Here is a 24165-nt window from a genome sequence, read left to right on the forward strand (position 1 = left end):
GCAACTCAAGGAGGGGGGGAAGAGCGCAGAGCACCTGACTGCGCAACTTAAGGAGGGGGGAGGGGGTGCGCAGAGCTCCTGACAGAGCAACTTAAGGAAGGGGTGAGGGGGTGCGCAGAGCACCTGACAGAGCAACTCAAGGAGGGGGGATGGAGTGTGCAGAGCACTTGACAGCGCAACTCAAGGACGGGGGGAGGTGCGCAGAGCACCTGACAGCGTAACTCAAGGAGGCGGTGTGCTGTCAACTGGTTTCGTACGCCGACGATACGCAGCTGGTGATCTCCCTATCGCACGCGCCCTGTCCTGCTGCCGATGGCTTCCGGTCGTGCATGAAAGAGCTTGCCGAGTGGATGGCTATCAACTGCTTGAATCTTAATGGCGGCAAGACAGGGGTGCTGGTGGTGGGGAGAGCCCAGTCCGCTTGGTCGTCGGCATGGTGGCCACCCTGTCTAGGACCAACTCCAACCCCATGCCAAGAAGCACGAAACCTGGGGGTTTGGTTTGATGTGGGCCTAACTTTCGGCCCCCAGATCAACCGGGTGGTTGGAGTGTGTTTCGGGATTCTGAAGAAACTGCGAAAGGTCCTGGACTTACTCCCGATTGGTGCCCGTCAAACCTTGGTTCATGCTCTGGTGACAGCTAGGTCGGACTATGGGAACCTGTTGTACCTGGGGGCTCCGGAGAAAAGCATGGCACGCCTGCAAGTGCTGCAGAACGCGGCAGCCCGTTTTATTCTCAGGCTGCCCAGAAGGGCGCCTTCTAAGGCGGCCCTCCAGAAGTTACACTGGCTCCCGGTGAGGAGAAGAGTGGAATACAAAGCCCTCTGTACCTGTCACCGAATTTTGAATGGTAGGGCAACCGACCCGTTGAATAAACTGATTGAAGTGTATCAACCTGCACGAGCACTCAGATCCGCAGGGGGCGGTCTTCTGAGGATCCCCAGAGTTAAGAGAGCCCGCATGGGAGGTAGGTCCTTCAGATGCCTAGCGGCAAATAACTGGAATAAACTACCAGCGGACCTGCGCCTGGAACCGGAGGAAACGAGGTTCCGAGCGAAACTAAAAACATTCCTCTACACCAAATAAATTGTCTGCTCAGTTTTTGTGTTCCCTGCCCGCTGTCTCTCCCATTCTTAGCGCGTGGACACGCCGGTGTGCGTAACGCAGCGCTTTATAAATGTCCCAATAATAATAATAATAGGGCACCTGACAGCGCAACTCAAGGAGGGGGTGCGCAGCACACCTGACAGCGCAACTCAAGGAGGAGGAAGGTGCGCAGAGCACCTGACAGCGCAACTCAAGGAAGGGGGAGGGTTACGCAGCCCACCTGACAGCGCAACTCAAGGAGGGGGAGGTGTGCGCAGCGCACCTGACCGTGCAACTCAAGGAGGGGGTGCGCAGAGCATCTGACAGCGCAACTCAAGGAGGGGGGAGGGGTACGCAGCGCACCTGACAGCGCAACTCACGGAGGGGTATGCAGCGCACCTGACAGCGCAACTCAGGGAGGGGGAGGGGTACGCAGCGCACCTGACAGCGCACCGCAAGGAGGAGGGAGGTGTGCAGAGCACCAGACAGCGCAACTCAAGGAGGGGGAGGTGCGCAGAGCACCAGACAGCGCAACTCAAGGAGGGGGTGCGCAGAGCACCTGACAGCGCAACTCAAGGAAGGGGGAGGGGTATGCAGCACACCTGACAGCGCAACTCAAGGAGGGAGAGTTGCGCAGAGCACCTGACAGCGCAACTCAAGCGGGGGGGGGGGTGCGCAGAGCACCTGACAGCGCAATTCAAGGAGGGGGGGTGCGCAGAGCACCTGACAGCGCAACTCAAGGAGGGGTAGGGGGTGCGCAGAGCACCTGACAGCGCAATTCAAGGAGGGGGGGTGCGCAGAGCACCTGACAGCGCAACTCAAGGAGGGGTAGGGGGTGCGCAGAGCACCTGACAGCGCAATTCAAGGAGGGGGGGTGCGCAGAGCACCTGACAGCGCAACTCAAGGAGGGGTAGGGGGTGCGCAGAGCACCAGACAGCGCAACTCCAGGAGGGGGAGGTGCGCAGAGCACCAGACAGCGCAACTCAAGGAGGGGGTGTGCAGAGCACCTGACAGCGCAACTCAAGGAGGGGGGGGGGGTGCGCAGAGCACCTGACAGCACAACTCAAGGGGGGGGGGGTGCGCAGAGCACCTGACAGCGCAACTCAAGGGGGGGGGGGTGCGCAGAGCACCTGACAGCGCAACTCAAGGAGGGGGGTGCGCAGAGCACCTGACAGCGCAACTCAAGGAGGGGGCAGGGGGTGCGCAGAGCACCTGACAGCGCAACTCAAGGTGGGGGGAGGGGGTGCGCAGAGCACCTGACAGCGCAACTCAAGCAGGGGGGAGGTGTGCAGAGCACCTGACAGCGCAACTCCTCCGATGACAACTTCTGCATCTAGAACAGAGATTCTTTTTATCATTTAAACACCACTTGCGTGAATCAAACGCTCTCTGGCATCAGCCCCCCATTCTACAACCCCCACCCCTCCCCCCCCTCCGTTTTCCCTTAGACTTTCCTCCCGCGCAAACAAGTGACAATTACAGGTTGCAGCGAGAAGCAAAGAGGCCTCCGAGGGAAGATTCTGCATCTGAAGCGGCTCCTGCATCCGGGGAGCAGGGGCCCCTGTCCCCTCTCTGCACCCGGCGGGGCCCCCGCGGACTCTGGGGGACCCCAAGATGAAGACAGCTCTGAAGGTAAAGGACAGCAGGGCAGCGCCCCCGGAGGGACAGCAGAGGTGGAGCAGGAGGGAGCAGGGGCTGGTAGAGGGGGCGCAGGGACTTGGAGGTGGCACAGAGGGAAGCAGGGTGGAGCGGGGCCTAGTACAGGTGGTGAGACTCAGAGGGTGGAGCAGGAGGTGGCGCAGGTGGTGAGACTCAGAGGGTGGAGCAGGAGGTGGCACAGGTTGTGAGACTCTGAGGGCAGTAGCGGCGTGGGTGGAGTTAGAGGGGCGGTATAGACTGTGAAGCAGGTGTATAGAGGGCAGGAGTTTGTTGGGTGGAGGTAGAGGGTGGTACAGACTATGAGGTGCATGAGGTCAGGTGGAACAGATGGAGAGAGAAGAGAGTCCGGTCGGGCTGAGTGGGGGGACGGGGGTTACAGCTGGGGGGTGGTATAGAGGGGGGGCGGAGGTGATAGAAACCCTTACTGCACAGCGTGGGTCGTCGAGGCGGAGTGAGGTGGAGTGGGGGGGGGGGGGCAGTGAGAAGAGGTAAGGCCGAGTGGGCCCGGGGAGGAGGTGTGTGTGGGGGTCGGACGGGACAGTGGTGCTTTGAGGGGTCTTGGGAGGGGTGGGCGCGCTTCCTTCTCCCCCCTCTCTCCCTGTGCCCTCGTTGTTTCCCCTCCATTCCCGTTGTTTACCCTCACATTCCCCCTCACCCCGCTTGATGCCCGCTGCTCCCCCTCATCTCTGTACTTCTGTCACTTTGCGCTCCTCGACGCGTCGCTCTCCCTCACTCGGCGCTGTTCCCGCGCCCGTTCTTGCCCCAGACACATTAACTCCACAGAGCCCCACTGAACGCTCACCCTCTGGCCGCGCCCAGGACACCCTCCCGTTCCCCTCATGCAGACTGGCTTCTTATTAGCCCCCCCCCCCCTCCCCACGGGCCACACTCCACCGGGGGCAGGAATATAAGAAGCCTCCAGAGATGGGTCGGACACTCGGGCCCGGCATTAAGGCGACTGTGCGCTGCCACTTCAGACTGCAGCCAGGAGGCGGCGCTAGATTGCAATAAATGCCTCAAGGCGCAAACAGCACACTTTCATTTTTGCGAAAGACTCCGACCATCTTTGCAGCCTGCCCCAGCCGCTCTAACGCTGGTCTGGGGGGGAACAAAGGTGTGTGTCTGGCGTGCTGAAAGGCGGGTGGGTGCTTGTTGGACGGACCGGGAGGGTCGGCCCAGGATACGGGGAGAGGTCTCCGGGGAGAGCCGTCTCCAGTGAATCGTACAGACAAGTAACTTCCCCCCCCACAGACGGACACCACACAATGATAAAGTTCAACGATACTTTATAGACAATTCTTCAAGTACGGTAGAATGGTACAAGGAGGTCTGGACTCAGGGGTCCCCTCTATTCTGGTCTCTGGTTGGGAAAAGGGTAGCGGGACAGTCTTGTTACCAAAAAGATGGAAAATAGCTCTCAATCCTCGAGCTCGGTGGTGTAGATGAACGGGCCGCGGCGGAGCCAGCAGGTCCCGAGGTGGATGAAGGAAGACGACGGTCCGCGGCAGAGCCAGCAGGTCCCGATGAAGGTGGTGGTTACAAACGGTCCGCGGCCACGCCAGCAGGTCCCGACGATGATGAAGGATAGGGTGGTTCCCAAAGCCGCGGCAGCGCCAGCAGGCAAGACGAAGGTGCACAAGACAGAGCTACGGCAGCGCCAGTAGTCCGTCAAGGATGAGTTCTTCTTTGCGTCTCTCGACTCCAAGATACAACTCCCGTCCTGCTCCGGAGCTGCCCCAGTTATAGGGCTGGTGTGCTTTGATGTCCGGACCCTCGCACTTGGAGGTCGGGAGGTCCGGGATGAGGGGGTTCAGACACCCAGCAGGGGGGTGGAGCCAGCGCCCGGGGAGGCGATGGGCGAGCGGCACTTGGCGGGGGAGAGCCATCGACACCTCCTGCTCCCATTGACTGACCAAGTAGCCCGCTCACCTCCTGGGTGGATGTTGGTGCCGGAATGTCTGAGGCCTGGCCAGGCCCAGGGTTGAGGTCGATCGGGGGCCAGGCGGCCTCGTGGTGGAGTGTCCAAGATGGCGCCCAGGATGGGCGCGCAGGCCGGTAGTGGGTCGGCCTACGCGGTCAACAGGTTCGAGTGTAGGGGTCCCTGCGGGGACGGTGGACGGGCAATGGTGGTGTGTGGTACTTGCGTGGCTGGTTCGGGCCTGGTTGGGCCGGGGGAGAGCGGCCCTTCATGTGGCCTGTCCAACATGCGTCCCCCCCAGCTGAAGGCGGGGAGAGTTACCCATTCTCTTGGGGACTCTTCTCGTCGAGGCGGAAGAACCGGGACAGGCCATCTGCGTTGGTGTGATCGGGCCCAGGCCGATGTTCAACTGTGAAGTCCATCCCTTGTAGGGAGATGGACCAGCGTAGTAACTTCGGGTTTTCCCCCCGCATCTGCATCAGCCACTGCAGGGGTCGGTGGTCGGTCTGTACCCGAAAGGGTGTGCCAAAAAGGTAGGGCCGGAGCTTCTTGAGGGCCCATACCACCGCGAAGGCCTCCCTCTCTATGGTGCTCCAGCGTTGTTCCCGTGGTAGGAGTCGCCGGCTGATGAAGGCCACCGGCTGGTCATGGCCTTCGGTGTTCACTTGGGACAGGACTGCCCCAATGCCATGGTCGGAGGCATCCGTCTGGACGATGAACTCCCGGCTGTAGTCGGGGGCCTGGAGCACAGGGGCGGAGCACATGGCGGCTTTCAATTGTTCAAATGCAGCTTGACACTCTGGGGTCCAGTTGACTTTCTGGGGCTGATTTTTTGACGTGAGCTCTGTGAGGGGCCTCACGATAGTACCATAGTCTTTCACGAACCTTCGGTAATAGCCCGTGAGGCCCAGGAAGGCTCGTACCTCGGTCTGGGTAGTGGGGGGCTGCCAGGACTGGATGGCGGCGATTTTTAGCTACAGAGGGGCCACCAGGCCGCTTCCCACCTGGTGCCCGAGGTAGGTTACAGACCCTTGCCCAATTTGACATTTGCTGGCCTTGATCGTGAGGCCAGCTTGCTGAAGGGCGTGCAGTACTGCTCGGAGGTGGTGGAGGTGCTCGGACCACTGGTTGCTGTATACAGCGATGTCGTCTAAGTAGGCGGCGCTGAATCCTTCGAGCCCCGCTAGGACCTGATTGACGAGCCGTTGGAACGTTGCTGGGGCATTCTTCATGCCGAAGGGCATGACTGTGAAATGGTAATGGCCATCGGGAGTGGAAAAGGCAGAACGTTCTTGCGCCCGGGGTGTGAGGCCGATTTGCCAGTAGCCCGCCGTCAGGTCGAAGATACTGAGGTAGCGGGCAGCTCCCATGCGGTCGATTAGTTCATCTGCCCGGGGGATGGGATGTGCGTCTGTCCTGGTGACCGCATTCAAGCCCCGGTAGTCGACGCAGAACCGGAGTTCTGGTGTGGTGCCGGGGGCAGCTGCTTTGGGGACCAGGACTACAGGGCTGGCCCAGGGGCTGTCCGAGGGCTCGATGACCCCGAGCGTGAGCATTTTGGCTACTTCCTCCTGGATGCAGGCCCGTACCCGATCTGGCACGCGGTAGGCCCGGTGGCGGATAGGGGGGCTGTCCCCCGTGTCCACATCGTGCGTACACCAGGAAGTGACACCTGGGGTGAGGGAGAACAGGCTGGCGAATTGTGACAGGAGAACTTGGCACTCTTGGTGTTGCTCTCGGGTGAGGGCCTCTGAGAGTCGGACCCCATCTGCGGAACCGTCTTCCTCCCGCGTTCGTAGGAGGTCCGGGAGGGGCTCGGAGTCCTCTTCAGCCCCATTGTCTGTGGCCATCAGGAGGCTGAGTTCTGTCCGTACAAAGTGCGGTTTCAGTCTGTTAGCGTGGAGGACCCGGAGGGGGTTCCGGGAAGATTCCAAGTCGATGAGATAGGTAGCCGGACCCTTGCGCTCGACCACTTTGAAGGGCCCTGTCCACTTGTCTTGTAGGGCGCAGGGTTCGGTGGGGGACATCACCCATACCTGTTGCCCAGGTTCAAATTCGATGGAGGAGGCATTCCGGTCATACCACCTTTTCATGTCCTCCTGACTGGCCTCTAGGTTGGCTTTTGCTAGTTCTCAGAATCGCCGGGTCTGGTTGCGGAGTGTTAGGAGGTAGCGGAAAACATCTGGTGGGTTCTTTAGAGGGGGCATCTCCCAGCTTTCCTTAACTAGGCTGAGCGGCCCTCGCACGGGGTGTCCATATAGCAGTTCAAATGGGCTGAAGCCCAAGGACTTCTGGGGAACCTCTCGATATGCGAAGAGAAGGCACGGCAACAGTACATCCCACTGGCGACGGAGGGGCTCTTCCAACCCCCCGATCATCCCTTTGAGCGTGCGGTTGAACCGCTCAACGAGTCCGTTTCCTTGAGGGTGATAGGGGGTCGTGAACCGGTAGGTAACCCCGCACTGTTGCCAGAGAGATTTCATATATTTCGAAATAAAGTTCGTGCCTCTGTCACTGACGACCTCCCGGGGGAAGCCCACCCGGGAGAAGATCCCCATCAGAGCCCGGCCGACTACCGGGGCTGTCACCGTCCGCAGGGGAACAGACTCCGGGTAGCGGGTGGCGTGGTCCACTAGCACCAGGATGAATCGATGGCCTTGTTTTGTGCGCGGGTCCAGGGGCCCTACGATATCGATTCCGACCCTCTCGAACGGGGTGGTGACCACGGGAAACGGTTGCAGGGGGGCTTTCAGTTTGCGGCCGCTCTTCCCACTGGCTTGGCACGTGGGGCAAGATCGGCAATGCTGGTGTACATTGTCCCTCATTTTGGGCCAGAAGAAGTGGGTCACCAGGCGGCTATAGGTTTTGTCTTGACCCAAGTGTCCTGCCAGGGGGACATCGTGGGCCAGGTTTAGCAGGAAGTCTCTAAAACGGAGGGGTACCACTAGGACTCGGCTGGCCCCCAGCTCCGCGATTCTTTGCTCACTGTACAGCAGATCATTGTCCCAGTAGACCCAGTGAGTTCCGGAGGTATCCCCTGCGCTTTGGGCTAGCGCTTGCTGGCGGAGTCCCTCGAGGGAGGGACAGGTCTTTTGTTCTTGGCGAAATTGTTCTTGCGTGGGCCCCCCCTCTTGAGGCCACTGGTCGAGGTTAGCGAGGTCTGGAGGTTGAGCTGGTTCGGGGGGGACGTCACGGTCGGTGGTTTCGGCGGGGGCGACCGGAGGCGGTGGCGTCGGCCATTCGAGTTCCTCTGGGCGGGTGTTGGCACGGGCGGTCATGGACCGGGTGGTGACGCACGCCCAGTCCGGGACGCCCAGCATCCCCAGGTGCTCTTTTCGTTCGACTGCTGCCCATGGAGAGCTTTCCAGGTCATTACCCAGGAGGCAGTCTACGGGGGCATCATCTCGGACCGTCACCTTCAACATGCCGGAGACCCCTCCCCATTCGAAGGGGACGCAGGCCATCCGACACAGACTTTCTGAGTTATCGGCTGAACGTACAGGGCAGAGAATGTTTGGTAAGTATTGATCGGGGGTCACCAGGTGACAGCGGACGGCTGTTACACTGGCCCCAGTGTCACGAAGGGCTTCAGCCCGGCGTCCATTGATGCCCACCCATTGGCTGTACTTCTGGGTATTAGCGGGTAGGGGGACCCGCGGGACCATGTCTCTCCCCCCTAGGCAGGCGAGAGCCATGGCGGCTGGCTCCCATTCTTGGTGTTCCTGTTCATATTCTTCTTGTTCCTCTGAGATCTGTTCCTCCCCCAGAGCAGCAGCGGCTACTTGGCGGGGTCTTGGGCTCTGGTACTGGGGGCAGTTTGGGTCGTTTGCATAGTGTCCGACTCGTTGACATCGATGGCAGGTAACATTGGCTCGATGTCCCGGTCGCGCTGGGGTGCTGCCCCGGTTGGCCGGGGGGGTGGGGCTGGTAGTGGGGGTGACCGGAGCGTTGCTTCTTCCGCGTCCTTGGCCTCCACCTCCTCGGGGACGGTGCTGACCATTGTTGTTCCGGTTCTGTTCGGAGGACCCATTTCGACTCACTCTGGTGATCTCCCACCGGTCTGCTTCGGCTGCGAGCTGCCGGGGATCCGTTAACTTGCTGTCGAGGAGGTGCTGGCGAAGTTCAATGAAGCAATTGTTCGACAGATGCTCCCATACCATAAGATTGAACAGTTGTTCGTAGGTTGTGACCTTGCTTCCTTTGATCCAGCCCTCGAAGGCTCGGCTAAAGTAATTGACATAGTCCACCCAAGTTGTACCTGGGATGTGGGTGCAGTCTCGGAACCTCTGACGGTACATCTCGGGTGTGAGGCCATAGCGGGTGAGGAGTGCAGCTTTCATATGGTCATAGGAGGTCATCTGCTGGTCCGGGAGTTGCAGCAGGGCGTCGCGGCCCTCATTGAGGAATCTCCCCCACAGACCGGCCCCCCAATCGCTTCTATCGATCCGGTGTGCAGTCATAGCGATTTCATAGGCCTTAAACCATTGCTGGATGTCGTCCTCTCGGAAGTATTCTCGAACGACATCCTTGGGGATGTGTACCTTCTTCTCTGTTGCCCCTGGAGTGTGGGGTTGCTCGGGCACCCCTGTTTCTTTATTCTGTTTGCGTAGGTCGATTTCAGCTAATTTCCGCTCATGTTCATATGCCAGTTTCTTTTCCTCGAGCTCCCTTTGTCTCTGTTTCTCCTCTCTTTCTTCTCGGAGACGCAGGTGCTCTAAGTTGATTTTCTGTTCGGCCAACTTTAGTTCAACGTCCATTTTGAGCCGGGCCATTTCCAGCTCGTGTAGTCGGGTTCTTTCTCGTTCCTGGATCTCGTCTGGCGAGAGACCCGTTCTTCGTTCTTCAGGGGCCATGGGGGTTTGTGCTGCGATGTCTTGATCGGGGGTTCCGGCAGCCCCGGTTTCTGCCCAAGATTCCAGGGCCTGCTTAAAGTCATCTTTGGTATTTAGTCCGGTGGTAGCGATACCTAATTCGATACAGAACTGTTTAAGTTCACGATGGCTGTACTCGCCCAATTTCTCCATCTGGAATTTCTCCGTTGATCCGCTGTCTTTAGTTGACATCGTGATTCGCCGTGGGGTGAGCTACTCTCTGTACGGTTTATGCGGTGATTCGGATCCCGTCGCTGGCCACCAATGTTGGACGGACCGGGAGGGTCGGCCGAGGATACGGGGAGAGGTCTCCGGGGAGAGCCGTCTCTAGTGAATCGTACAGACAAGTAACTTCCCCCCCACAGACGGACACCACACAATGATAAAGTTCAACGATACTTTATAGACAATTCTTCAAGTACGGTAGAATGGTACAAGGAGGTCTGGACTCAGGGGTCCCCTCTATTCTGGTCTCTGGTTGGGAAAAGGGTAGCGGGACAGTCTTGTTACCAAAAAGATGGAAAATAGCTCTCAATCCTCGAGCTCGGTGGTGTAGATGAACGGGCCGCGGCGGAGCCAGCAGGTCCCGAGGTGGATGAAGGAAGACGACGGTCCGCGGCAGAGCCAGCAGGTCCCGATGAAGGTGGTGGTTACAAACGGTCCGCGGCCACGCCAGCAGGTCCCGACGATGATGAAGGATAGGGTGGTTCCCAAAGCCGCGGCAGCGCCAGCAGGCAAGACGAAGGTGCACAAGACAGAGCTACGGCAGCGCCAGTAGTCCGTCAAGGATGAGTTCTTCTTTGCGTCTCTCGACTCCAAGATACAACTCCCGTCCTGCTCCGGAGCTGCCCCAGTTATAGGGCTGGTGTGCTTTGATGTCCGGACCCTCGCACTTGGAGGTCGGGAGGTCCGGGATGAGGGGGTTCAGACACCCAGCAGGGGGGTGGAGCCAGCGCCCGGGGAGGCGATGGGCGAGCGGCACTTGGCGGGGGAGAGCCATCGACACCTCCTGCTCCCATTGACTGACCAAGTAGCCCGCTCACCTCCTGGGTGGATGTTGGTGCCGGAATGTCTGAGGCCTGGCCAGGCCCAGGGTTGAGGTCGATCGGGGGCCAGGCGGCCTCGTGGTGGAGTGTCCAAGATGGCGCCCAGGATGGGCGCGCAGGCCGGTAGTGGGTCGGCCTACGCGGTCAACAGGTTCGAGTGTAGGGGTCCCTGCGGGGACGGTGGACGGGCAATGGTGGTGTGTGGTACTTGCGTGGCTGGTTCGGGCCTGGTTGGGCCGGGGGAGAGCGGCCCTTCATGTGGCCTGTCCAACAGTGCTCGAAACAGGCAGACGTGCAGGTGCAAATGAAAATATAAAAAGTATAAAAGTCTTCACCTGTCAGCCTCTGATTGCACCTGCTGGCTGCACCAACAGATTCTTGTGACCGCCGGGGGGTGGGGGCGTCCTGTGTACCCCCCCAGCCAGGGCCACGCCCCCGGCACCATTGTGCTGTGAGTGTGGGCAAAAACCTGTAGCATCTCTGTGTGGCATCATTGAGTGTCAGCCACAGGCAGCCTCGGAGCATTGCCCCCCCCCCAAAACAAAGTTCCCTCAGAAGAGCTCATGGGATTTGAAGCTCAGCCAATCACATGCGAGCCTGGCACCACGTGACACACTGCATCCCCAGAGTATCGCTGGCCCATTACTGGGGTCATTGGCGACGGACCCCCAGGCCAGGGGTGTCTGGAGCTCAACGCTGCTCATGATTGTAACTGCTCTGCTTATCACTGCACATTAGAGGCCCTGGGTCAGGGGTGTCTGGTGCTCAGCAGAGCTCATGATTGTAACTGCCCTGCTTATCACTGTGCACATTAGAGCCCCGGGGCCACGGGTGTCTGGTGCTCAGCAGAGCTCATGATTGTAACTGCCCTGCTTATCACAGTGCACATTAGAGGCCCGGGGCCAGGGGTGTCTGGTGCTCAGCACTGCTCATGATTGTAGCTGCCCTGCTCATCACTGTGCACATTAGAGGCTGGGTAAAGGGGTTTCTGGTGCTCAGCACTGCTCATGATTGTAACTGCCCTGCTTATCACAGTGCACATTAGAGCCCCCGGGCCCAGGGGTGTCTGGTGCTCAGCAGAGCTCATGATTGTAACTGCTCTGATTATCACTGCACATTAGAGCCCCCGGGCCCAGGGGTGTCTGGTGCTCAGCAGCGCTCATGATTGTAACTGCTCTGCTTATCACTGTTCACATTAGAGGCCCGGGGCCAGGGGTGTCTGGCAGGGGCGGCTGGTGACATTTGAAAGTGGTGAGGCGTAAACTAATTTGCATATTGCACCACAGCGATCGAGCGCAGCGAGCGAGCCCGAACCACCTTGCATCCATCCATACATCATTCATTCATCCACCCATCTATCCACCCACCCATCCTGCCTCCATACATCATTCATTCATTCATGCACCCACCCATCCATCCACCCATCCATCTATCCATCATGCATCCACCCATCATGCATGCATCCATGCATCCATCCATACATCCATACATCATTCATGCATCTACCCATCCATCCACCCACCCACCCACCCTGCATCCATCCATACATCATTCATTCATGCATCCACCCATCCATCCATCATGCATCCACCCATCATGCATGCATCCATCCATACATCATTCATGCATCCACCCACCCTGCATCCATACATTATTCATACATCCACCCATACATCCACCCACCCATCCTGCCTCCATACATCATTCATTCATGCACCCACCCACCCATCCATACACCCATCCATCCATCCACCCATCCATCCATCATGCATCCACCCATCATGCATCCATGCATCCATCCATCCATCCATCCATCCATACATCATTCATGCATCCACCCATCCATCCATCCACCCACCCACCCTGCATCCATACATCATGCATCCACCCATCATGCATGCATCCATCCATACATCATTCATGCATCCACCCATCCACCCACCCACCCACCCTGCATCCATACATTATTCATACATCCACCCATACATCCACCCACCCAACCTGTCTCCATACATCATTCAGTCATGCACCCACCCATCCACCCATCCATCCATCCACCCATCCATCCATCATGCATCCACCCATCATGCATCCATGCATCCATCCATACATCCATACATCATTCATGCATCCACCCATCCATCCATCCACCCACCCACCCTGCATCCATACATCATTCATTCATGCACCCACCCATCCATCCATCATGCATCCACCCATCATTCATGCATCCATGCATCCATCCATACATAATTCATGCATCCATCCATCCATCCATCCACCCACCCATCCATCCATCCATCATGCATCCACCCATCATGTATGCATGCATCCATACATCATTCATACATCCACCCATCCATCCACCCATCCTGCATCCATACATCATTCATTCATGCATCCACCCACCCATCCACCCACCCATCCATCCTGCATCCATCATTCATGCATCCATCCACCCATCATGCATGCATCCATCCATGCACCCATCCACCCACCCATCCACCGAACAATCATTAATGCACCCACCCTGCATCCATCCATCATTCATGTATTTTTATGATTAAATGCCACTAGCGCATCACAGATACAGGTCCTGCAGTGACTGCTCTGCAAGACGCCAAGGCACGCTGGAGCTGCAAGCACCTCAGACACACAAGTTCCCTGACGCCCCCATGCCCACACATTCACAACAACAATCAACAGAGCCAAGCAAACAAAAGGCGCAACCTCAATAACAGCCAGCTAACCACACATCAAAAGAGCACAGATATCACTTCCTCAGATCACTGGAGTGCACCACAAGGAATGCAAGCCCCTGACCACACTCACGCAGGACACTGACGCCAACATCAAAACCCAGACAAGATCTGTAGATTTCACAGCTCCCAGAACACTAGCACATACAGACGTCAAACAAACACTTTGACGCAGAACCGAACTCCTAAAACATACACTTAAAAAACACTACATTTCTTTGAATCAGGTACAAAAAACATGTCCATCTCCCGACACAAATGTAAAATCCTCTATCTAACTTCTACAGCTGTTGCTAGGACTTTATAATCCGTATGTGCAGAGCAAGGCTCACAGCGCCCCTGGCCAATCCTGGCGCCAGGGGCACAGGTACCCTCTCGCCCGCAGCACGCCCATTAGGGCTCCTGATGGGCATGCGCAACGCCGCCAAAACACAAGTGCGCATGCGTGGGCACGGGTAAAAATTCACCCTCCGTCCCCACGCATGCGTACTTGTGTTGCCGTCTGTACAATCATGTCAATGAATCAACATGACGCCCGCCCGGCGGTCTGACGTCATGTTGATTCATTGACATGATATGATTGTCATGAGGGAGCTGCGGGCGGCGTCGGGCAGGGGGGGCACGCCCCCACGCCCCAATGGACGAACCGCGCCTGGTGTCTGGTGCTCAGCAGAGCTCATGATTGTAACTGCTCTGCTTATCACTGTGCACATTAGAGGCCCTAGGCCAGGGGTGTCTGGTGCTCAGCACTGCTCATGATTGTAACTGCTCTGCTTATCACTGTGCACATTAGAGCCCCAGGGCCAGGGGTGTCTGGTGCTCAGCACTGCTCATGATTGTAACTGCTCTGCTTATCACTGTGCACATTAGAGCCCCAGGGCCAGGGGTGTCTGGTGCTCAGCACTGCTCATGATTGTAACTGCTCTGCTTATCACTGTGCACATTAGAGCCCCAGGGCCAGGGGTGTCTGGTGCTCAGCACTGCTCATGATTGTAACTGCTCTGCTTATCACTGTGCACATTAGAGCCCCGGGACCAGGGGTGTCTGGTGCTCAGCGCTGCTCATGATTGTAACTGCACTGATTATCACTGTGCACATTAGAGCCCCAGGGCCAGGGGTGTCTGGTGCTCAGCGCCAGACACCCCTGGCCCCGGGCCTCTAATGTGCACAGTGATGAGCAGGGCAGCTACAGTCATGAGCAGCGCTGAGCACCAGAGACCCCTGGCCCCAGCCTCTAATGTGCACAGTGATGAGCAGGGCAGCTACAGTCATGAGCAGCGCTGAGCACCGGAGACCCCTGGCCCCGGGCCTCTAATGTGCACTGTGATAAGCAGGGCAGTTACAATCATGAACAGCGCTGAGCTCCAGACACCCCTGGCCCCGGGCCTCTAATGTGCACAGTGATAAGCAGGGCAGTTACAATCATGAGCAGCGCTGAGCACCAGACACCCCTGGCCCCGGGGCTCTAATGTGCACTGTGATAAGCAGAGCAGTTACAATCATGAGCTCTGCTGAGCACCAGACACCCCTGGCCCCGGGCCTCTAATGTGAACAGTGATAAGCAGGGCAGTTACAATCATGAGCAGCGCTGAGCACCAGACACCCCTGGCCCCGGGCCTCTAATGTGCACTGTGACAAGCAGGGCAGTTACAATCATGAGCACTGTGCACATTAGAGGCCCGGGACCAGGGGGTCTGGTGCTCAGTGCTGCTCAAGATTGTAACTGCCCTGCTTATCACAGTCCACATTAGATGCCCGGGGCCATGGGTGTCTGGTGCTCAGCAGCGCTCATGATTGTAACTGCTCAGCTTATCACTGTTCACATTAGAGGCTGGGGCCCGGGGTGTCTGGTGCTCAGCACTGCTCATGATTGTAACTGCCCTCTTATCACTGTGCACATTAGAGGCCTGGGGCCAGGGGTGTCTGGTGCTCAGCAGTGCTCATGATTGTAACTGCCCTGCTTATGCTTATCACTATGCACATTAGAGGCCCGGGACCAGGGGGTCTGGTGCTCAGCGCTGCTCATGATTGTAACTGCCCTGCTTATCACAGTCCACATTAGAGGCCCGGGGCCAGGGGTGTCTGGTGCTCAGCAGCGCTCATGATTGTAACTGCTCAGCTTATCACTGTTCACATTAGAGGCCCTGGGTCAGGGGTGTCTGGTGTTCAGCACTGCTCATGATTGTAAATTCTCTGATATCACTCTGCACATTAGAGCCCCAGGGCCAGGGGTGTCTGGTGCTCAGCACAACTCATGATTGTAACTGCCCTGCTTATCACAGTGCACATTAGAGCCCCGGGGCCAGGGGTGTCTGGTGCTCAGCAGAGCTCATGATTGTAACTCCTCAGCTCATCACAGTGCACATTAGAGCCCCAGGGCCAGGGGTGTCTGGTGCTCAGCACAGCTCATGATTGTAACTGCTCTGCTTATCACAGTGCACATTAGAGGCCCGGGCCAGGGGTGTCCGGTACTCAGCACTGCTCATGATTGTAACTGCCCTGCTTATCACTGTGCACATTAGAGGCCCGGGCCAGGGGTGTCTGATGCTCAGCACTGCTCATGATTGTAACTGCCCTGCTTATCACTGTGCACATTAGAGCCCCGGGCCAGGGGTGTCTGGAGCTCAGCACTGCTCATGATTGTAACTGCTCTGCTTATCACTGTGCACATTAGAGCCCCAGGGCTAGGGGTGTCTGGTGCTCAGCACAGCTCATGATTGTACCTGCTCTGCTTATCACAGTGCACATTAGAGCCCCAGGGCCAGGGGTGTCTGGTGCTCAGCACAGCTCATGATTGTAACTGCCCTGCTTATCACTGTGCACATTAGAGGCCCGGGGCCAGGGGTGTCTGTTGCTCAGTAGAGCTCATGATTGTAGCTGCGCCTATCACTATGTACATTAGAGGCCCTGGGCCAGGGGTGTCTGTTGTTCAGCACTGCTCATGATTGTAACTGCTCTGCTTATTACAGTGCACATTAGAGCCCCAGGGCCAGGGGTGTCTGGTGCTCAGCACAGCTCATGATTGTAACTGCTCTGCTTATCACTGTGCACATTAGAGGCTGGGGCCAGGGGTGTCTGGTGCTCAGCACTGCTCCTGATTGTAACTGCCCTGCTCATCACTGTGCACATTAGAGGCCCGGGGCCAGGGGTCTCTGGTGCTCAGCGCTGCTCATGACTGTAGCTGCCCTGCTAATCACTGTGCACATTAGAGGCTGGGGCCAGGGGTGTCTGGTGCCTAGCACTGCTCATGATTGTAACTGCCCTGCTTATCACAGTGCTCATTAGAGGCCCGGGGCCAGGGGTGTCTGGTGCTCAGCAGTGCTCATGATTGTAGCTGCTCTGCTTATCACAGTGCACAATAGAGGCCCGGGGCCAGGGGTATCTGGTGCTCAACACTGCTCATGATTGTAACTGCTCTGCTTATCACTGTGCACATTAGAGTCCCAGGGCCAGGAGTGTCTGGTGCTCAGCGCTGCTCATGACTGTAACTGCCCTGCTTATCACGGTGCACTGCACATTGGAGGCCCGGGGCCAGGGGTGTCTGGTGCTCAGCACTGCTCATGATTGTAACTGCCCTGCTTATCACTGTGCACATTAGAGGCCCGGGGCCAGGGGTGTCATGTGCTCAGCAGAGCTCATGATTGTAACTGCCCTGCTTATCACTGTGCACATTAGAGGCCCGGGACCAGGGGGTCTGGTGCTCAGCGCTGCTCATGATTGTAACTGCCCTGCTTATCACGGTCCACATTAGAGGCCCGGGGCCAGGGGTGTCTGGTGCTCAGCAGCGCTCATGATTGTAACTGCTCAGCTTATCACTGTTCACATTAGAGGCTGGGGCCCGGGGTGTCTGGTGCTCAGCAGAGCTCATGATTGTAACTACTCAGCTCATCACAGTGCACATTAGAGCCCCAGGGCCAGGGCTGTCTGGTGCTCAGCACTGCTCATGATTGTAACTACTCTGCTTATCACAGTGCACATTAGAGGCCCGGGCCAGGGGTGTCCGGTACTCAGCACTGCTCATGATTGTAACTGCCCTGCTTATCACTGTGCACTTCAGAGGCCCAGGGCCAGGGGTGTCTGATGCTCAGCACTGCTCATGATTGTAACTGCTCTGCTTATCACTGTCCACATTAGAGCCCCAGGGCCAGGGGTGTCTGGTGCTCAGCACAGCTCATGATTGTACATGCTCTGCTTATCACAGTGCACATTAGAGCCCCAGGGCCAGGGGTGTCTGGTGCTCAGCACAGCTCATGATTGTAACTGCTCTGCTTATCACTGTGCACATTAGAGGCTGGGGCCAGGCGTGTCTGGTGCTCAGCACTGCTCATGATTGTTACTGCCCTGCTTATCACAGAGCTCATTAGAGGCCCGGGGCCAGGGGTGTCTGGTGCTCAGCACTGCTCATGATTGTAACTGCCCTGCTTATCACAGAGCTCATTAGAGGCCCGGGGCCAGGGGTGTCTGGTGCTCAGCACTGCTCATGATTGTAACTGCCCTGCTTATCACTGTGCACATTAGAGGCCCTGGGCCAGGGGTGTCTGTTGCTCAGTAGAGCTCATGATTGTAGCTGCTCTGCTCATCACTATGCACATTAGAGGCCCTGGGCCAGGGGTGTCTGGTGGTCAGCACTGCTCATGATTGTAACTGCTCTGCTTATCACTGTGCACATTAGAGCCCCAGGGCCAGGGGTGTCTTGTGCTCAGCACAACCCATGATTGTAACTGCTCTGCTTATTACAGTGCACATTAGAGCCCCAGGGCCAGGGGTGTCTGGTGCTCAGCACATCTCATGATTGTAACTGCTCTGCTTATCACTGTGCACATTAGAGGCTTGGGCCAGGGGTGTCTGGTGCTCAGCACTGCTCATGATTGTAACTGCCCTGCTCATCACTGTGCACATTAGAGGCCCGGGGCCAGGGGTCTCTGGTGCTCAGCGCTGCTCATGACTGTAGCTGCCCTGCTCATCACTGTGCACATTAGAGGCTGGGGCCAGGGGTGTCTGGTGCTCAGCACTGCTCATGATTGTAACTGCCCTGCTTATCACAGTGCTCATTAGAGGCCCGGGGCCAGGGGTGTCTGGTACTCAGCACTGCTCATGATTGTAGCTGCTCTGCTTATCACAGTGCACATTAGAGGCCCGGGGCCAGGGGTATCTGGTGCTCAGCACTGCTCATGATTGTAACTGCTCTGCTTATCACTGTGCACATTAGAGTCCCAGGGCCAGGAGTGTCTGGTGCTCAGCGCTGCTCATGACTGTAGCTGCCCTGCTCATCACTGTGCACATTAGAGGCTGGGGCCAGGGGTGTCTGGTGCTCAGCGCTGCTCATGACTGTAGCTGCCCTGCTCATTACTGTGCTCATTAGAGGCTGGGGACAGGAGTGTCTGGTGCTCAGCACTGCTCATGATTGTAACTGCCCTGATTATCAGAAGTGCTCATTAGAGGCCCGGGGCCAGGGGTGTCTGGTGCTCAGCACTGCTCATGATTGTAGCTTCTCTGCTTATCACAGTGCACATTAAAGGCCCGGGGCCAGGGGTATCTGGTGCTCAGCACTGCTCATGATTGTAACTGCCCTGCTTATCACAGAGCTCATTAGAGGCCCGGGGGCCAGGGGTGTCTGGTGCTCAGCACTGCTCATGATTGTAACTGCCCTGCTTATCACTGTGCACATTAGAGGCCCGGGGCCAGGGGTGTCTGTTGCTCAGTAGAGCTCATGATTGTAGCTGCTCTGCTCATCACTATGCACATTAGAGGCCCTGGGCCAGGGGTGTCTGGTGGTCAGCACTGCTCATGATTGTAACTGCTCTGCTTATCACTGTGCACATCAGAGCCCCAGGGCCAGGGGTGTCTTGTGCTCAGCACAACTCATGATTGTAACTGCTCTGCTTATTACAGTGCACATTAGAGCCCCAGGGCCAGGGGTGTCTGGTGCTCAGCACATCTCATGATTGTAACTGCTCTGCTTATCAATGTGCACATTAGAGGCTGGGGCCAGGGGTGTCTGGTGCTCAGCACTGCTCATGATTGTAACTGCCCTGCTCATCACTGTGCACATTAGAGGCCCGGGGCCAGGGGTCTCTGGTGCTCAGCGCTGCTCATGACTGTAGCTGCCCTGCTCATCACTGTGCACATTAGAGGCTGGGGCCAGGGGTGTCTGGTGCTCAGCACTGCTCATGATTGTAACTGCCCTGCTTATCACAGTGCTCATTAGAGGCCCGGGGCCAGGGGTGTCTGGTACTCAGCACTGCTCATGATTGTAGCTGCTCTGCTTATCACAGTGCACATTAGAGGCCCGGGGCCAGGGGTATCTGGTGCTCAGCACTGCTCATGATTGTAACTGCTCTGCTTATCACTGTGCACATTAGAGTCCCAGGGCCAGGAGTGTCTGGTGCTCAGCGCTGCTCATGACTGTAGCTGCCCTGCTCATCACTGTGCACGTTAGAGGCCCTGGGTCAGGGGTGTCTGGTGGTCAGCACTGCTTATGATTGTAACTGCTCTGCTTATCACTGTGCACATTAGAGCCCCAGGGCCAGGGGTGTCTTGTGCTCAGCACAACTCATGATTGTAACTGCTCTGCTTATTACAGTGCACATTAGAGCCCCAGGGCCAGGGGTGTCTGGTGCTCAGCACATCTCATGATTGTAACTGCTCTGCTTATCACTGTGCACATTAGAGGCTGGGGCCAGGGGTGTCTGGTGCTCAGCACTGCTCATGATTGTAACTGCCCAGCTCATCACTGTGCACATTAGAGGCCCGGGGCCAGGGGTCTCTGGTGCTCAGCGCTGCTCATGACTGTAGCTGCCCTGCTCATCACTGTGCACATTAGAGGCTGGGGCCAGGGGTGTCTGGTGCTCAGCGCTGCTCATGACTGTAGCTGCCCTGCTCATTACTGTGCTCATTAGAGGCTGGGGACAGGAGTGTCTGGTGCTCAGCACTGCTCATGATTGTAACTGCCCTAATTATCACAGTGCTCATTAGAGGCCTGGGGCCAGGGGTGTCTGGTGCTCAGCACTGCTCATGATTGTAGCTGCTCTGCTTATCACAGTGCACATTAAAGGCCCGGGGCCAGGGGTATCTGGTGCTCAGCACTGCTCATAATTGTAACTGCTCTGCTTATCACAGTGCACATTAGAGCCCCAGGGCCAGGGGTGTCTGGTGCTCAGCACAGCTCATGATTGTAACTGCTCTGCTTATCACTGTGCACATTAGAGGCTGGGGCCAGGCGTGTCTGGTGCTCAGCATTGCTCATGATTGTAACTGCACTGCTTATCACAGAGCTCATTAGAGGCCCGGGGCCAGGGGTGTCTGGTGCTCAGCAGAGCTCATGATTGTAACTGCTCTGCTTATCACAGTGCACATTAGAGGCCCGGGGCCGGGGGTGTCTGGTGCTCAGCACTGCTCATGATTGTAACTGCCCTGCTTATCACTGTGCACATTAGAGGCCCGGGGCCAGGGGTGTCTGGTGCTCAGCACTGCTCATGATTGTAACTGCCCTGCTTATCACAGAGCTCATTAGAGGCCCGGGCCAGGGGTGTCTGGTGCTCAGCACTGCTCATGATTGTAACTGCCCTGATTATCACTGTGCACATTAGAGGCCCGGGCCAGGGGTGTCTGTTGCTCAGTAGAGCTCATGATTGTGGCTGCTCTGCTCATCACTATGCACATTAGAGGCCCTGGGCCAGGGGTGCCTGGTGGTCAGCACTGCTTATGATTGTAACTGCTCTGCTTATCACTGTGCACATTAGAGCCCCAGGGCCAGGGGTGTCTGGTGCTCAGTGTTGGACCCGGCCTCGTGGCGTGGTTCGCCTCTGTCCCTCCACACCCTGTGAGCGTAGGACTGCACCCTGAGCCCCTGCGCAGGGTCCCCGTAAGAATAGCCTACACCCAACAGCCTGGTCGTTTCACCCCCGATGAGCCCGAACCCCCGTAAATCCACGACCAGGCCGCATGTCCCCGTCCCGCTCCCGACTCCGAGCGCCTAGACCTGGCCTGCCCCACAAGGCCCGGACGCCATCTTCCCTTCCCGACATCCCTGTCTCCCTGGGCCTAGTGTGACCCCGGCCCCAGCGAAACCCAGACTCCAAAGGCGCGCCAGTCCGGGCTGGGGGGTAAAGCACTCCCCGAGTGAGATAAGCCAGAGAGTTTCGATGGCCCTCCGGCCTCCCCTGAGAGACTGGTTTCCGTCACACCTTCGGGCCTCCCCTGGGGCCCCGTTTCGATCGCACCTCTGGCCTCCCCGAGGGCGGGCTCCAGACCTGCTGGGCGTCTGGGAATTCCTGGACCCATCTTTCTAAGGATCAAAGAGCCAACCGCCGGAGCTCGCCAACGATCAGCCCCCAGGGCTTGAGACCTCCGCCTGCGAGGGTCCGGAGATCAAAGAGCAGAAGGACTATAACTGGGCCCGCCCGACATCTGGCGGGCAGTTGTATCTTGGACCTGAAGCCCTGCTGATCTGATCGCGGCTGACCCTAAGAAGATCATCCTGAACCATCCGAGCCCTGCTGACGCGGTCGCGGCTCAAGCTGAACTTTGACCATCGGAGCCCTGCTGACGCTGTCGCGGCTCAAGCTGAACTTTGACAATCGGAGCCCTGCTGACGCTGTCGCGGCTCAAGCTGAACTGTAACCCTAGGAGCCCTGCTGACGTTGTCGCGACTCGACCTTTAAGACCATCCGAGCCCTGCTCACGACCTTCTCCCGAACGAGCCCTGCTGACCTCGTCGCGGCTCGAGGAGTACTCTGGTCCGGCTGGACCATCGAGAGCACCATCACGACCGAGCCGACTCGACGTGGGCGAAGCAGCCCGTGCGACCACCATCCCGTACCCCCCGGCTCGAGGATTGAGAGCTGGGCGTAGGGTACGCCTCGTACTGTCCCAGAGACTAAAAGACTGTCCCGCTTCCCCCTTCCCGAATCCTCTAAGATTTTGTGGTCCCTTGACCACTGTGTATATAAGAGTGCTTCCTTCGTTATTTGCTGATATAAAGATCTTGTTACTAAAACCCACTGGTGTGGTGTCTGTTCGTAGTGTGGTGTGAGCTCCGTGTGTACGATCCTAGACCCGAAGTCCTCCCCGGTGAGGACCTCACGATAAGACTCGGCAAGTTCTGTGGGAGAGGTGGGTCTTGGGGTACCCGGGTGAGCATAACCTGGCCCCTGGAGATCGCCCCTTCTAACATTGGTGGCAGCGTCGCGATAAGAACCCACGTCTAGGGATCGTACAGCACTGACACACTACCCGAACGAAGAACAACCATGAGCCTCACAAACGACGGGACCACCTTCCAGATGGAACGTCTGAAGGACTATTCGCACCGTGAGCTCAAGCAATTCTGCAAGGATCTCCATATCTCGTCAACGGGATTAAACACCAAAGAGGACTTCCAACAAGCTCTGACCGCCTGGGTGGAGTCCGGAGCCCAACCTCCAGCACCGACAGAAGCCGATGGAGGGGGAGCTCCCCTGATCGAAACCCATGCCCCAGAGCGAGAAAGAACCGAGTCCCCGACGCGGACTCGCAGCACGGAGAGAGGTCTGTCTCTCGAAGAGATGACCGACCGAGAACGCGACCGGAACCACGAGCTAGAACTAGCCCGTTTGAAGATGGAAGGAGAACTCAAGCTGGCCGAGAAGAAGCTAGCCATCGAGCAGCTGCGGCTGCAAGGAGAACTAGAAGAGAAGAAGCTCCAGCGAGAGCATGACGGAAAGAAGCTCCAACTGGAGCACGAGCGCAGCGTGCTGGAAATAGAACTAAAGGCCCGGAACGAAAACAACAAAACAACAGCGACCCGAGAGTCTGTTCCCCCGGTGGAACCCAAAGTCCCCATCCCCAAGGATGTGGTCAAGGAATATTATAAAAACGATGACATCCAGCAATGGTTCAAGGCCTACGAGGTCGCCATGACCTCACACCGAGTTCCGCAGAAAGATTGGGGAGCCGGGCTGTGGGGGCGATTCCTGAGCGAGGGGAGAGACACCCTACTCGACCTACCGTCTGCCGAACAGACCTCCTACAGCCATATGAAGGACGCCCTCCTCACCCGGTACGGGCTTACCCCAGAAATGTACCGTCAACGCTTTAGAGACTGCAAGAAGATCCCCGACACCACATGGGTGGAATACGTCAACTTCTACACTCGAGCCCTAGAAGGGTGGATCAGGGGCAGCAAAGTATCCACTTTCGAGGGGCTCATTGACCTCATTGCCTACGAACATTTGTCTCTGAACTGCTTTGTGGAGCTCCGACAGCACCTCCTGGACAGCAAGCTGGCAGACCCCCGGAAGCTGGCTGTCGAGGCCGATCGCTGGGTGAGCACCAGAGTCCCCCGGGGGCCCGGGGGAGACTCTGGCCGAAATGAACAGGGAACTTCCCGCCAGCGGGGAGGGGGAACCAGAATAGACAGAGGGGGTCCCAGGGAGGAGCCCCGCGCAGTCCCCCTAGAAACCAGCCCAGCTCCTCACCTCCCGCAGCGCGCGCAGGGTTTCCCCCAGCCAAACCAGGGCCCAGAGTCAGCCAAGCCTGCTTCCATTGTCAGCAGCCAGGGCATTATGCCAATGACCCCCGATGCCCGTTGTTCAAGAAGCCTGCCGCTGCAGGGCCCCCAGCGCGCCACATCACCTCAGTAGCCTTAGAAGAAGAGGAGGGAGTAGAGGAGTTCGAGGGAACTGACCCCGCAGCGATGATGTTAGTCTCCCTGGGTAATAGGGAAATGGTCCCCGGAGCTCCCCTACCCGACAATACAGAGAAGTACCGACAGCAGGTGACTGTCAATGGCCATCACATAGGGGCGCTCCGAGACACTGGGGCCAGTATAACCACCGTCAAACGGCA

Source organism: Lissotriton helveticus, chromosome 9 (assembly GCF_964261635.1).
Source record: "Lissotriton helveticus chromosome 9, aLisHel1.1, whole genome shotgun sequence".
Lineage (NCBI taxonomy): Eukaryota > Metazoa > Chordata > Amphibia > Caudata > Salamandridae > Lissotriton > Lissotriton helveticus.